The 12,950-nt window shown below is 37.2% G+C and overlaps 1 protein-coding gene across 2 annotated transcripts in view; it reads right to left on the bottom strand.

Moving 5' to 3' along the window:
- Positions 1–12,950, bottom strand: part of STK3 (serine/threonine kinase 3) — a 125,085-nt gene that overhangs the window by 26,314 nt on the left and 85,821 nt on the right. The gene's annotated exons all lie outside the window — the stretch shown is intronic.

Here is a 12,950-nt window from a genome sequence, read left to right on the forward strand (position 1 = left end):
TTACCATGAATGCTGACAAACATCCATCACTTTAYTTACTTGACTGGCAAATGAAGAATAATTGATTGTCTAAAGGAGAAAAGCATCTTAAACTTTTAACACCTCACAGACAGAATTCAATAAATATATTAAAATAAATTAAATAGTAAGAAAATATTTTACAACAAAACCATATATGYAATAGATTGTGATTAAATAATTATATATATCACTAATTATTTAACTGAACTGCAATAGCATCCAAACCGAGACTCCACTGCCTGACATAGACACATTCCAAATTGCCCAGGTGGGGATATTATCTAAATGAGATTTGTCACAAAGTAGTACATCAYTAGAAAATGAAGATGAGATATATGGGAGTGAGCAGAATTTACACTTCACATGAGACCCAATGGCAGGATTCCTRCATCTTATTCCAGCTCTGCTATGAACTCATTGTGAAATCACTCACTTTTTATTTTTCTGTCACCAGTCTCCTGATAACAGCATTTATGGGGTTTTTTTCCATTACAAGACTATAATTAAGGGAGTCCTTAAATAAATACTCAGACCTGAATCCTTCTCACTGTCCTCTCTCAACCAAAAGGTCTCTGTCAGTGCAATTTCATTGTTCAAGTGCTCTCAGAAAATCCTGTTTTCACAAAACAGCCTATGCCAAATGCACAAACATGGCACCCATTAACATACCACAAAAATAACGTATCATAGATTCAAACAGTATTTCATTCTCTTCAGATCTAGCATGGCTATTCTACTTTGAAAKGAAAATAATCCTGTCCATCAAACCATGTTAGTGACATAAACAAGCTGGAGAAAAATAGGCATGCTACATTAGCACAGAGGAATAATATCAAAGACAGCAACTAAAAAGGTAATTTGGAAAAAAAGCCTTGAGACTATGCAGGGCAAAATACTGTATAGCTGAACTCTCACAAACTCTGAAATTAATGGGCACAAATAGTTAAAACACAGTTTAACTGAAAATTGAAAACCATGATAGTTTTTTGTGAAAATTATTTCCCTAAATAGAAAAATAAAATAAAAATCACCATTTCAAAAGCATAATACAAGCAAATTAAAATAATATTTCTGTTCAATCAAATCTGATCCAAAAAACCTGACATTACTGAGCCTCCCAATTGTTCAAAGGACATAGTTAATTATATTATAGTTCAAATGACAGCACAATATATTTGTCAAAAATATTGCAAGAAAGGCAAATCTACAGTGAAAATAAGAACACAATCCTAAAAATGAGTGCAAGTTTATCCTGATTATCTTTTCTTCTTTTGTACTGGAACCAAGAGATAAACTTAAAAGTTTCAAAAACTGTTTCCTTAAGTTAGTGTTCATATTTATACCAGTGATTTTAATGAACTTATCTTAATATATGTGTAACAGCACTCTCTTCTCTGAAGTCCTCAACACGAGGCATAAGACATCACAGATAGTCCAAAGAGAAAAATCATCCACTATAAAAAAGCATTCCCACAAACCACTGAATTAYGTGAATGACACACTGAGACTGAAGATAATGGGTCCATCTCTGCTTTCCACAAAGCGGAACTATTTTAACAATCCTGGCAGCAGCTCTGAGGATAAATTCCTTGTTCTCTGTCTGTGACTAGCCTCTTCCTTCTGTGAGACCAATTATTTATTTACATGGTGTTCTAAAACAGCTTACACATGAAACAATAGAGGTCTTTTGTTCGGTTGGTTTTTCATTTGTGTTCTGTCTTTGTGTCCAAAAAGAAAGACTTGCCCAAAAATGTTTCTTCTGAGTCTGTCTAGAGTCAGTTCAACCGCAGGGAGAGAAAGTGGCTCCTTCGAGAAGATGACACACAGCCCGACTGATCTCCCCTGGCTGATGTCAAGGGTTTTTACAAGGGTGCCCTGTGGTACAGTTCCAAAATCAGGGATGACTTGTCACAACTTAAAATTAGTGTTGTGATGGCAGATGTCCTATTCCTGGAGAACCAGCTATTCCCACCAGCAAATGCTCATGATGCAAGTACAGGAACAACACAAGCGGGAACCGATCCTATTCCTGACTGCTACTGACAACTTGGTTATGCTTCAGGGATTTTAAAAGTAGACATGAACGCCAAATCTTCATAATAATTTCTGGGGTGGATATTTAAACACTCATAGATATGGTGTTAGTTGTGTAATATTCTCCCTAAGGCAGACATGTAAGGGAAGACTTAATAAACCATATAACCTGAGTCAGTTATTCCTCCTTGGAGGAGTAAGAATTGTTCAAGATTGTTCAAAGAGGTTTAACTAGGCCTGACATCATAAAATTTTAAACTGAAGATAAAAAAATGTTATTTAGCTGTCAGACCTATAAAACTGTGACACAGCCCCCCAAGGAAAGTAATGGAAGTACCTTCAATTCAAACATGTTGAGCTCTCTGGAAAAAGCATTTGGTAGCACTTCTAGGTTAGTAAAAATACAGAAAAGACCGTTTACTAAATAATTTTAATCTCTCATTTTTCAGATTAATAATAGTTTGGACAAGAACTACCTTATTAAATTAAAACAATGGAATAAAATATAAGAAAACAAACTACCAAAATCAATATTTAGTAGCTAATTTACTTTAGGACAACCTCCTACATGTATTCAAATTCAAATTACCATGTGAACGCATCCCAAGTATAAGAAGCTCAAAAACCACTGAAAGAATAAAGCATTGCTCTCACTTTGGATATTGTATTGGATATTACCAGCAGACTTATGTGGTTTTCCACCTAATGTTTTCTTTATCTCATTTAAAACATAAAGGGAAAGTGAAACTCAAGTTTATCCGAAATAAAAATTTTGAAAGACCACAAAAAATCATTACAGTCTACATATAGGTCACTTAATATATTCTTAGTAAGAAAACTACGCATTTACAGTATTTTTGGACCTTTATGCCTTCAAATTGAAGGAGGAAAGTAACTTGTACAATTCTCTAATAACTTAAAGAGTCAATGTTTCTAGATTGTTTTTGAAAAGTCCAAAGAGACAAGGTCAGAAATTGATGATCCTCAAGTAATAGCATATTGAGGTACATCTTTGGGAAAATTTTGCCTGACCAGAAATTAGAAGAGGCAAGTTTTCCTCAAAAGCAGGTAACCCTGTCTACCCACAATTTGGTGATGCAAACTCCTCACTCCGCAGATTTTTCTGCTTAACTGAAGACTCACTCTTGACTAAAGAAGTGTTATTGTAGACACGATTTGTAAATTACAACCTAAACACCACAGGCAAGCCAACTTAATCCTTCACTGAATCAGAGGTAGAAACCTGGTACTTGCAAAGAAGAGGGATAAGAGAGTCAAAGAGTGTCCTTAGGTATTCTCTCAGAGAGGCAAAGCCAGTGATAAACCTTACAGACACAAGAAAGCTTAAGTAGTTGATAGGTAAAAATTACTGGCTAGAAAATGTTATATTAGAATTAAGTTTACACATCTTCAGAGTTCATATGAAAAAAGGTGATAAATCACATTAATTTAATACAAATTATCTGATCTAACCATTCATTCATTAACTGGTACCATACAGTGTTGTGGTTACCATTTCTAGTGAATGAAAAGCTGGAATGAAGAGAAAAAAAAGGGGGAATCTGTTTGTATAATATCAAGAGGAAACAATTAAAAAGCAAGAAAAAACATTTAAAACAAGGGTTGCAAATGCTCTCATTACTCTTACACAGGAAAGTGCAAAGCAAGTTTTGACTCAATATTTTACTTACGGAGTTATCAGGTGACTGGGATTTGATACCTATTCCAACAGAAACAAAGCAGCCTCTCAAAAGAAATTCCAAACACCTTCTATTCAATTTCAAGAGACATCTTCTTTCTCTTTTTTTCCTTCATATTGCATAGCTTCCAAAGAATTTTATTTATCAAAATACCAACTGCTGCTGAAATAAGAGAATGTGACTGTCTTCTACAGTCATATTAACATGTAAAAGTGTAACTCAATATATTACTCCAACTATTTACCTCCTCACTCTGCCTCTCTAATATGGTTACAATTAGATTATATTGCCATGGAGGATAACGGCAGTCCAAGCTTTCTCTAATTTTGATTGCTGCTGAAGTTTCTCCTTTCATCTTTGTCCCAGAATGCCTTACTACTGAACAGAAATCCTAGTTCTTCTAAATGCCCAGATAGGAAATCAAAACCATAAACCTGGCAATAAAAGAGAACAAGATTAGTCTCCAATGTAACCAGAAGACTTGCAGCCTCATGGTGGTTTTATTATTTTCATTTTCTTGCAATAGTGTGTGAAATTATCAACCCCAAAACTTAACTGAGTGGTTGTTATGCAAAGAACCACACATTTAGATGTAGAATTTTTCAAGTAAAAGTTTCTTCTGAATTTACATTTTCTTCTCTCTTAATTCCCCTTATTTCATTATACTCGTGGATGAATGCAGAAGTATCCTTCCTGAATTTGCTGCTTAATTCCCAAAGGGCTTTTTTCTTTTTTATAAGTAATAATATACAGCACCACCAAAAATAAGCTACTGAGCAGTAACCAGAATATCCTTGAAATGTGTTGTTCTATGCACAGCCCTAGAAAGATTCGTATTTTTTGGCCTTTGAAATACTCATACGCATATGCACTCTAGGCCATGCTGTGGAGGTTGCATACATGAGCTCCCAACTGGTAAATGAGCATCCTTGGCTCCTCACATCCAGAATCCCCAGTAACTTTTAGTGGGTCCTCATATGGAGTTAGGAATATACACAAAAATGCAATCTCTTGAAGAAGTTCCATTACAAGCTGAACCCAATGATTTTACATATTCTCATCAGTCAAAATCTTAAAGAAAGCAGTGACTTAAAACCACTCGAGCTGCATCATGCACAGAAGCACACAGTGATGGTTACCATGCTTACAAAAAGCACACATGGAATTTATAGAGACAAATCTCCAAGTCTTAGGGATGGACACATTTCTCACATCTCAAAGCACACTTGTGCTCACATGAGTCACACCTCCAGCCCCCTTGCTGTAGATCCCGACCCAGTATGCTACCACACTATCTTCTTGTGGGGAAATCATCACACACACAGGCATTTTTGCCATCTGTTTGAAAAGCTGAACAATCTTCCTAAACCTTCTAGTCCACATTAAGGGGAAAAGAAAAAAAAATCTCATGCCTCAGATATGTGTGACTTTGGTAAGAACACGGTCAGGGTGATTTCCTGGCTTGATTCACACAGCAGGAACCATACAAAATGCAAACTTACAGAGTTTTTTCCAACATAAAGAAAGCCAATGTGACTCAAGATATATTTCCCTAAGTACATGGCAATCACTAGAAAATATTATTTTCACTCAAAGAAAAAATTGAAGAAGTGAACAGGTAGCCATGAGTTTACAAAGATGATTCATTAGGGATGTAAAAATAACATTAAAATCTCAATAAAACACTAGTTCATTAGCTCAGCCATTAAACACCTATTACAAATTTTCCTATTGGGAAATTTTGCTGAAGAATACAATTAATTCAGTTCCAGGAACAAGGTGTACTCTTAAAGTGTGCCTAAAGAACAACTGCTATTTTTGTTTTCAAAAAATTATTCTGATGGGGGAAGGAGACTTCCCCCTCAAAACATAGAGCACGAGTACAAAGCTGGCCACCACCCACAGAAACTGAACACTTTTTGATATGGGTGTTCTCAAAAGGATCAGGAGACTTCCCACAATCTGGAGTAACACTTAAGGCATCARGCAATTAAAGTCCCATAACTGTAAGCCCCCCAACATCCAAATTTAACAGTTATATTGAAGAAGAGATTATAGAATCAAAACTGCCTTCATGAAGTCAGGGATAATTTAGACCTTTTGAATTTTGTAACCTTCTAAGGATAAGTAATAATCAACCTTGAAATTAGCTCAGTTGATTAGAGCATGGTGCTAATAATGACAAGGTTGCAAGTTTGATCCCCTTATGGCCATTCACTTAAGAGCTGGACTCCATGATCCTTGTGGGTCCCTTCCAACTTGGAGTATTTTGTAAATCTGTAAATAAAGTTGCAAGAAAAAGACAAGAAAAATGGCCATGAGTAGTGGATTAAAGAGGCAACCAATGGGATCCTGTGGATAAACCAGGCCAAGACCAAAAATATTTACTCATGTGATAAAAAATTTCTTCGTCATTATCAGGAAAAATAGGCCCCTTTAAACATCTCAGGTCTCACAAAACTGGCTTGAGTACCTTTCTGAAGCATATTCACTCAAAATTCTCCAGTTCCCACTACCCAGTATTATGAGGTTTAGTCAATATGATTTTGATACTAGATAGATCAATTCCACATATGATCACCTTTTCTGCAGAGCATAAATATCTCATGCCTACTTTCTTGTTCACAGAAATTATTGTCCTGACATGTTCTTGGCCTTTTTGACATACACTTAGATTCTACTTAATACTCAATTACCACACTGGAGAATATGGTAAGATGGGTCAAGTGGCATGAATTGCTTCAACCACAACTGCCCTTTGGGTGTATCTGAACAGAGCATGTGCCTGCCTCATGAACATCACCAGCTGTAAGACTGTGATAATCATGAGTACACCTACTTGCCAATCATCTAACTGTTGCAAAATACCAAGAAAGACCCGAGCCAGCTCGGACGATCATAATTCTGAGGACAGCAAGTCACTCCAGTGAACAGCCAAGAAATGCATTCAGGCCGCCCTGTAGCCCTTGTACTGCAGACAAGGCCTTCTGGGAAATTCCAGAGAAAGCCGACAACTTTAATGAGTAGAAATTTGGAAGCAGTACTTCTATACATGTGTCATGGGGCAATTTAAGGACAGTCCCAAAATAAGAAATGAAAAAGCAGCTAGACTGATTCTCTGTATGTGGCATGTGTGAGCAGTTACGCAGAAATTCACTGAAGTGATCTTAACTGTAGGACAGATGGTATTTGTGCTTTAGATCATTGAGGGGGAACCAGACCTGGCACTCTTTCCAATAAAGCGAGCATCTGCAATGGCACTTCTTAGTTACTGAGCTGTGACTGCATGACAGAAGTGCTGTATCAGGAAAAGATAGAGAAGAGCTGATACAGAGCATGAAAACCTATCCTTATGTCAGAGATTAACTTCTAGCTTTAGAAGATTGCTGAAATAAGTCTAAGCAGGTGAGGTGGGTTAAGTCTTGCTAACAGCCAAATGCCCACCCAGCTGCTCACTCCCTCCCCTTTCTTATCAGATTAGGGCGAGAAAATATGATGAGAAAGCTCATGTCTCACGATAGAGACAGGGAGATTGCTTACCATTTACCATCACTGGCAAAACATATTTGACATGGGGCAAATTTAGTTTATTGCCAATATAAATAGATTTGTGTAGCGAGAACCAACCAACCAACAACAAAAAAACACTGAAGCAACAACACCTGCTTGCTTTCTCTTCCCAAGCTTGACTTCACTCCATTACAGATGCTTCTACTCACAGCCAGTAGTTCCCCAATAACACAGAGAGATGGAGGACACACACTTATGGTCAGTAACAGTTCCTTGCTGCCACTCCTTCCTCCTCACAGTTTTCATACAATGGTTTGGGTTAGAAGGGACCTTTAAATCCAACCCCCTTGCCATAGACAAAGGGCATCTTTCTCTAGAACAGGCTGCTCAAAGCTCCATCCAATATTTGAACACTTCCATGGGTGGAGAATCCACAAGTTCCCTGTGGAATCCCTGTCTCAGCAACCTCATAAAAWAACTTTTCTGTTTGAAATGCACTTGCAGCTCACCGAATCAGTTTAAAGTCATTGCACCTTGTCCTACAGGCCCTGGTAAAAAGTCTCTCTCCGTCTTTTTTCAGCACTCCACTGTAGACGTTGAAAGGCCACAGTATGGTGTCTCCAGAGCTTTCTCTTCTCTGCATTTAACAACTGAAATAGTTTCACCCTTTCTGCCCAGGAGAGGTACTCCATTCCCTTGATCATTTTCGTGTCCTTCCTCTGGACAAGTCCACATCTTTCTTGCACTGAGGATTTCAAAGCTGGACACAGTAAGGTGAGGACTCATGAATAGAGGGGAAGAATCACCTCCCTGGATCTGCTGCCTGTGCTTCCTTTTTATGCAGCTGCAAACGGCTTTCTGAACCATATGCAAATGCATATTCATAGAATCATTCAATGGTTTGGGTTGGAAGGGACCTTTAAAGACCATATAGCCCAACTCCCTTTTTAAAAAGCATTTTAGGGCTACTTCCACTTTTCATGGAAGCAGAAATAACTGATACATGATCTCTCACATCTTATTTTATCAGTCCCCATTCCCATCTCAGTATGCATTATAACACATCTACTGGGCAATTCTGTCACACATGCACTATTACATGAAGGCCAGGCTGAACTGACTCTCTGCCACAATGACTGGTGGTCAAAGTAATTTTGTGTCCTGTTCACAATAAAGCATCTGCTCATATTAATAATCCTTCATGACCAGCACAAAGACTAAGGTAATGTTCCTTGTTTTGTTCTATTCTCTGTTCCCTGCATCCAGGCTCCCAGTAGTCCATTCCTCCTTTTGATTTCTTCTCTCTGCCAGCCAGCACACTCATTCTAACAACTGAAGTCACCATGATCTGGGTACCAGTGGTTTACGATTCAGTATTTTGACCTTGCTGAGGTTGTGTAATGACAGGCTTTTGTGTGTGCATGGAATAAGTGTTGCCTTTCTCCCTCTTCTCCTTTTTAAATTGATATGAAACTACATTCTGTGATTTTATATATAAAACTTTGAAAGAACCTTAAGTCAAATACTTGAAAGACATTAAGGAAGAACATCTTACAAGTCCTTAAGCAACCTTAATTTTACCTTTTTTCCCAATTTTAACATTATAACACATTCTTTAATTACATGACTAGGGGTTAAAACTCAGTTAAATAACAGGCCCATAAGGGGTCAAGAGAACATAAATGCATCACTACTTAACTTTTGACCATGTGATTTCTGCATCTGAATAGTTCTTTAACTCTTTTTTTTGCATTTAATGAGATTACTTGAGAATCCTTCATAAATACTACTTTTTCCCACATAACCAACAAACTAAAGATCACAGATGAAGATTGTCCTTCATACTTGGTCTTATAATCTCCTTATTAGAGATGAAGGAAGACTTTCAATCTACAGCTCAACAAGTCCAAAATAATGCCAATAGACTGGGAATACAAAAAAAAAAAAAAAAAAAAAAAAAAAAAAAAAAAAAAAAAAAAAAAAAAAAAAAAAAAAAAAAAAAAAAAAAAAAAAAAGGCAGCTAGCTAGAGTATTCTATTCTGTCATAGCTCCCACTCAGTAAGGCAAAGGCTCCAGTATTACTCTAAGGTGCTTTGCTGGGGGCCGGACTCCTGTGGACTCAAGGAGCAGTAAAAACAAGGTCTTCCTCTTGAAACTTGTGCTTGACAAGAATGTACTTTCCTTTAACACATGGATCATGTTACAACCACTCTTATAATTTCAGAGGTACATGAAAAGTGACCTAAACTGGAAACTGTACTACACCTGTACCAACCAAACCTTTCCATTATTATATTATACTGCTGTCCACCTGTTAAGTGACAGCTCTCACACGAAGCACAGTACACTCCAAATGCCAGGTAAAGTCCACCACACTGATCTTCAATTTAAAGCTGTAAAATAGTGTCTTGAATTGGCCATCTGTAAAATCCTCTCACCTCCATATGTTATAATGGCAACTGCCAGCAGTAGAAGCATTTCAGATAGCAATTCACTGATTAAAACTGTCAGGTTATTTTTCAATGAATGTGTCTCAGCTCTGGAATTAATTTCTCCCTAAGCCATAGTCTAACAGCTTATGTTTGCTGACTTGCATAACATGTGATATGAAATTGTAGCATAAAATTATTGTATTTAGGGACAGCACAATGTGAGGAACACAGGGTACTAGCATTCTTTGGAGGTATTCTATTTTGGGAAGCTACAATGAGATGAGATGAACAAAGGAAGAAGTTAATTGAAATCAAGCTACATTAGTAAACTGCCCCAGTAGGCTTTGGAAAATACATTTTGTAAAGAATCTGTGTTAATTCTAGGGTAGGACAGGAATCTGTAAAAAAGGTGGATGCAGGGAGCAGTTTCATGCTGGAAGCAATCCAGCCACTCCACACACACAACTGCTGAACCTCTGAAACTTTGCAGCACTCCTCCCTGTGAGCTGCTGTTGCCATAGAAACAGCTCTTGAAAACATGGAAAACAGGTCAGGTAGTTTCAAACTAACCACCGTTTCCAATGTCACTGTTTTCCCCTGTAGTTTTGAACTAGCCCACCTCTGAGATGATCAGTGGGCTGTTGCTATAGAGCCATCAGCCAGCAGAGAGAAAAAAATAGGGCTCTTGAGATTCAAAGGGATGCATAAGCAACTTGAAATTTGGCCTCCTACAGCTCATTCCCCTAAATCCTTTAGAAATGCCCTTCAGAGGTATCAGCTCTTTTCCATCTCTTCTTCTCTGCAAGTTTTCTTCACTCTGAAAACTCTTTGGGACTTAAGATTTTTAGGCACTGCAAAGTTTTAGACTTAACTCCTGTCAACCGCTGAGTGTGACACGTGCATTATTTGGCCATAACACCATTGCTTCAAAAGTCTGTAACAGTACCATTCAAAACTTTATGTAAGGAAGAACAACCATTGCAAACTAGGTCTTAAAAGCCCGTAACAGGGAAGTCAACCARCTCAAGAGACAAAGAACAAAATAGTTGAGCATGTACACACCAAGCTGCACTACAACCAACACACTCCTGCCAATTCCTTCTCTGTTTCTCTAAAGTAGCACCGAAGGTGGACTGCACACAGTTGCTCACACCTTGCCAAATTTTAAGTCACAGAAAAAAAGCCGAAGGACAAACTTTAGTTTCATTTTTTAGTTTAATGTCTTTGTTACTTGAACCTGCTTGAATGTAGGCATACTTACACTGGTCTCTTCATCAACACAGCCTCACASTTCTGTTCTAGTAGTTAATGGAAACTGTTCAGACAGAAATAGCGATGAAATTTACAACTTTACAAATGCAAAATAAAAAGCCCATTCCGTCCTATACAAACACATCACACGCACCATGGAAATACTGTGTTTCTATCTCTATGAACATTATCAGCACAATAGTTCTCATCTTGAAGTGGGCTAGCCATCTCTGTAGAATGTTTTCTTCTTGTGGGTGCATGGCATTGAGAGCACGTGACTATAATTAATGGCAATCTTGAAGTAACCCAAATGTTCACACTTGAAGTGCAACCTTCAAAAAGAATTAATTAGGGAAAAAAAAAAATCCACCTCTCCAGATTCCAATAGGAACAATGCCAAAGATGGTCCCAGTAAAAAAGCCTCCTCTTCCATTCACACACTTCTTCAAGTAATTTCCTATGCCAAAAAGCATAATCTTTAACGAGGACACAACAAAATAAAAGAGGTAGTCATTTCAGGACAGCTCATTTTTACTAACAGAACTTTTTGCATCTAGGTAACTTTTTAGTGTAATGTGAAGGTTTGGTCTGTGTCTTTGAAGAACACTATCTCCTCCATTCTTACTTGAAAGAACAATATTCAAATATAAAAAAGCAACTACATATACTGGACTGTAGTGACACCATGAGGGAAAAAAATTCAAACGTGTTTTTATAATGTTCCACCTAATTCACATCTACAAGCACTACAGCATGGTCATACAGCATCATGCAGTCAAGGCTGCACAGTTTGCAAAGTTCCTGCTTCTCAGCTGCAGATCTAACCTTGCCCATAACCCTAGTTTGCTGCAAGGCAAAGTAAGTTAAATTCTTCAAAATTATTTAAGGTAACTTGTTTTAGTTCTCACTATGGCACACTAAAAGTTGTCATGGAAAAGAAGCCAGGGTTCTCAGCTGAGAATCAAGCAGCTTCTTGACATAGCTATATAACCATGCTACTGTACCTTTAGAGCTTTCCTATTGAGCAATTTTGTCCTAGAACAGCTTACTTACATCAAGAAATTAAATTATCTGATTACTATTCTTGTTTCTGTACACCTCCTAATGTCATATGCAAATGTAAGCAATAACATGATCATTAAACAGATGCTAGAGAAGTGTTAATTTTGCCAGTGTTTCTTTCTTAGGAACTGGGTGTACTTGCCCTAAAAACTAAGGAATGCTGAGAGAGACAGCCTAAGTTGTGAAATTTCTAACCTAAAATCTAAATGCAGTTTCACATTTAGGCACACAAATGAAAGCAGCTTCTTTAACAGTCTGAGCAGCAAAACTTAACATTGACATCAGTAGGAGCTTTGCCACTGATTTKAGCAAGTATGAGATTAAGTCTTCTATGGAGAGTTTGCCAGTAACTGCAGCTTTGTACACTGGGCTTGCATAGCTTATTTTTTAAATCTTCACTCATATAAAAATACAAAGTAGGTATAAAAACTTCCCAAAATAGTTTTTTTTTGCTTTGTTGGATTTGTCATATCTGTGTGTACCCACCAAACACCAAGGGATTTCACATAGGTATTTTTTAACTTTTTAAGTACTGGRACTATCCATGAGGTACATTTCTGTACKGSAMMWAWMMMWRMRGYRMWKWYMTKTMYRTWYSKSWMWWRMAACAACAGCAATGAATGAACAAAAAAAGTCAAGTCTCCAAACAGTTTGATTACAAATTCCCACTGCACACATCTCACCTTTTTCACCAAAAATAAAATAGCAATTCACCTTTTTCACCAAAAATAAAAAAGACTAGTTCATAGCAATGCTGCAATGCCCAATAAGCAAAAGTAAATGTGGGTTATAATGCCTGTTTAGTCACAGACCTAAGGTAAAAGAATGACATTTGGATAATTTTAATGTATATTTCTCATACATTACTGAAATACAAGTAAATGAGAATAATAAGTGTATTCTGACAGAAAGATAAATTGTGCTTTTAAGTTTCACAGGA

This window comes from Malurus melanocephalus, unplaced genomic scaffold (genome assembly GCF_030028575.1).
Source record: "Malurus melanocephalus ecotype Western Australia unplaced genomic scaffold, MMel_1.1 scaffold_62, whole genome shotgun sequence".
NCBI classification, from domain to species: domain Eukaryota; kingdom Metazoa; phylum Chordata; class Aves; order Passeriformes; family Maluridae; genus Malurus; species Malurus melanocephalus.